General features: G+C 42.1%; 1 protein-coding gene across 3 annotated transcripts in view; it reads right to left on the bottom strand.

The window, feature by feature from the left end:
- N4bp2 (NEDD4 binding protein 2) overlaps window positions 1–3,372 on the bottom strand; it is a 109,540-nt gene that overhangs the window by 98,774 nt on the left and 7,394 nt on the right. The gene's annotated exons all lie outside the window — the stretch shown is intronic.

The raw sequence follows: 3,372 nt of genomic DNA, 5'->3' as shown, positions 1-3,372 counted from the left end.
AAAAAAAAAAAAAAACAAAACAAAAAAAAAACATCTTCTAACCCCTCCTGTCTTTACAAATAACAGGAAATAAAAATTTCAGATTCCTAAATTGGAAGAACTTTCAAAAAACTTTCTCAGGGGCCAGCCAGATAGCTCTACGGACTAAAGCACCTGCTTAGGCAGATGCAGGGACCCTGCCCTCAGGGCGCACTGAAACTGGGACTGAGAATGGGCATAAGCCTGTAATCCCAGCGCTTGGGAGGCTGAAAACAGAAGCATCACCACAAGTCTGATCTGTGTAGTGAGACCCTATAGACTCTGTGCTGAATACTTAAAAAATTTTTTTCAATGTACCCGAAATTGGTAATGATTGAGGGTTTTTTTTTTGTTTTGTTTTGTTTTGTTTTTTGGGCTGGCTCAGACTGTCCTGAGGGAGGGACTGGCACAGCATGTAGTGCCAGGTATCCTGTACCTGCCTAAGCTTAACTAAGCAGGTGATTTAGACTGCTGAGCTATCTCGCCAGCCTTAAGGAATTCTTAACTCCAACCAAATAAAGTAATACTTCCTGTATAGTGTCAGTTTCTTAAAGGTTGCTTATATTTGTTGTTTCCACTTCTACTTTGTGTTGACAGACTCAGTGCAATTCCTCCCATCTGTAACAGTCCTCCCTTATTCTCAATTTCACTTTCTGTGGTTTTAATTTGCTTGTGGTCAATCTCAGTCTGAAAATATTAAATGGAAAGCTTCAACTATACACAGTCCCTAAATTCTAAGTTGTGCACCACTGATGATTACTTTACTTAAGGAAAAGTAGTCTAATACCATGCAGTGGTCCAGATACCCATGAGGGGTACTAAACGACCAATGGTAGGTACTGCATACAGAATGGATACACTGACCAAAAGGATGACTCACCTGGGGGGGCGGGGGGGGGGAGGGCCAGAATGGTGCACACTGCTTAGAACAGCTTTCCGAGATTCAATGTAAAAAGAGGATACTAGCCAATACTTCATCACAATGCCTATGTCATTTAGCTCACCTTATCTCAGTACATAGCCATTGTATCATCCGACATCATCACAAGGTAAACAGTGAGTGCAGGATACTATTTTTGAGACCACATTCACATTTTCATTAGTATACTGTCACAAGTGTTCTATTTCATTATTAATTACTGATCCTGCTATCTTACTGTGCCTAATTTATAAATTATATTTCATCATAGCCATGTACAGTACTTAAAGAAAAAAGCAGTCTCTCTAGGTTGGGTACTACCTACTGGCCATTACAGACAGCCACTTAGGATATAGGGGTGTACCCTCTGTGAATAATGTGGGCCCACTCCTCTGGAGTGTCTCTAGTTGACCCAACTCTCTGATGGATCCTTTGTCTTCTCTCACTCTTTCAGTGTCATTGTTCCCCCAGGTTCTGTACCCAGCATTTTGCTGCTGTTACTCTAGGTCTTTCCAAATCCATGACTTTGATACCTATAACTGACTCCAGCATTGCTAACTGACAGACATATCCACAAAGATATCCCATAGGCATATCAAACCTGAAAGGCCCAGCTTCAAAATCTTTCAATGACTCTCTATAGCAGTGGTACCATGTATGCCACCACAGGCTGTGTGTTACCATTGGAAGGCCTAAAAGGTTCACCATCACTGTCAACATCAAGTTCTACCTCCTTGGTAATGCACTCAAGAACTTCTATGTGATTACACACAGCACAGGGACCAGGATTCGATCTCTGGCTCCACATACAGTGCTAGCCCTGCCCCCAGGTGCACTAGGCATGGTGGTGTGCACCTGTAATCCCAGCACGTAATCCAAGCACTTGGGATGCTGAAAACAGGAAGATCACTATGAGTCCAATCTGTGTGAGATCACGTAGACCCTGTACTAAATACTTTAGAAAAGAAAAAAGAACTCTGTCATGGCCCTTGCCAACCCCAGGGCCTACCCTCCCCTAGAGCCCCTCAGGCACTCTTTATTCCACCTGAATTTATTTGTTTCCCACTCTAGGTAGGGCTATATATCACATCTCTGTGCTTCATACATGCTCTGCCACAAAGTCCCACTGAAGCTATACTTCTTGGCTGTATTAACTTTCCTTTAAAAAAAAAAAAAACCAACAGACAATCAACGTTGTGTGTATATGTAGTGCTGAGGATCAAACCCAGGGTCTTACGCATACAAGACTACCACTGAATCACATTCCCCAGGCCTCTCAACTACCTTTCTCTCTCTCTCTCTCTCTCTCTCTCTCTCTCTCTCTCTCTCTCTCTCTCTCTCTTTGGCAGAATCAGAGATTGAACTCAGGCCCTTGCTCTTGCCAAGGAAGCACTTATTCCATTGAGCCATCTCCCCAGCCCCTCAACTAACTTTCTTTCAGGAAAGTTTTCCACTCTCCCAAAGTCTAATTTATTGTACACTTCCCTGAACCTTAGACATACTTCTGTATTTATCTGTTTAGACTACTACTCTATAAGCATCTCATGGACATGAGTCTTACTTAGAAAAAAATAAAAAAAACCTCATTTGTTATATGGCTGGCATATACCAACAAGCCACTGTAGTTCTTCAAAATATTGGACTTAGCATATCTACACCTGGATCACTCACGTCCATGACACAACTCATAATCAAAAGGCTCATTATGAAGTACAACAGGTATTCTTGCAGTCTGCCCAGAACTCATCCCCCCCCCCCCCACACACACACACCAGGAGTCAGTTTTCTACTAAAAGGGCCCTGGCTATAAATGGCATCACATGTCCTAGGCTGAACTTAGCTGCATACCTCATCCCCTAAGCTGCAGGAACTGGTCAAGGAAAGGACTTGTGATCAAATCTACCTAGGGTTTCTTAACTGAGGCGCTAAAAGAGCAAGCCTATGTTGCCAGGCACTGGTCTATCTGCAGCAAGTAGTGAAGCCCATATGTACAGACTCTAAGCACAAGAAAGGTCCAACTAGGGCCAAATTCCCACCCCAGCTCTCATGGCCACTTCCATCACACAAATTGTTCACTGGTCATGTGACCAACACTTTTCTTCCCAAAGGCTATTTCAATCATTTTCACTCCAAAAATCCTACTAGAGAAACTGAATAGATGAAAATTGGATGTCAAGGGGTATTTATTCTACATTCAGGCTGTAAAACAGCTAAATGTGCCTTTCATGACTTGAAAATTTTCATCTATCAGGTACATTGTATCTTTCCCTTCCCTACTAGCTAAATCCCAAAATGACTATTTAATTCCCTTTTTTAATATATCCCATGCAAAGTACACCATTTTTAAAAACACATTCAATTTGCCTCTTTCCTTTGTGACACCCTAACCAATGCCTCATGAAATAAGCAATTACAACACGATGAGTTCTGCAAAA

Source organism: Octodon degus, unplaced genomic scaffold (assembly GCF_000260255.1).
Source record: "Octodon degus isolate 3935 unplaced genomic scaffold, OctDeg1.0 scaffold00158, whole genome shotgun sequence".
In the NCBI taxonomy this organism is placed as follows: Eukaryota; Metazoa; Chordata; class Mammalia; order Rodentia; family Octodontidae; genus Octodon; species Octodon degus.
The sequence above is the reverse complement of the archived record's forward strand: the minus strand, read 5'-3'. Positions and strand labels throughout refer to the sequence as shown.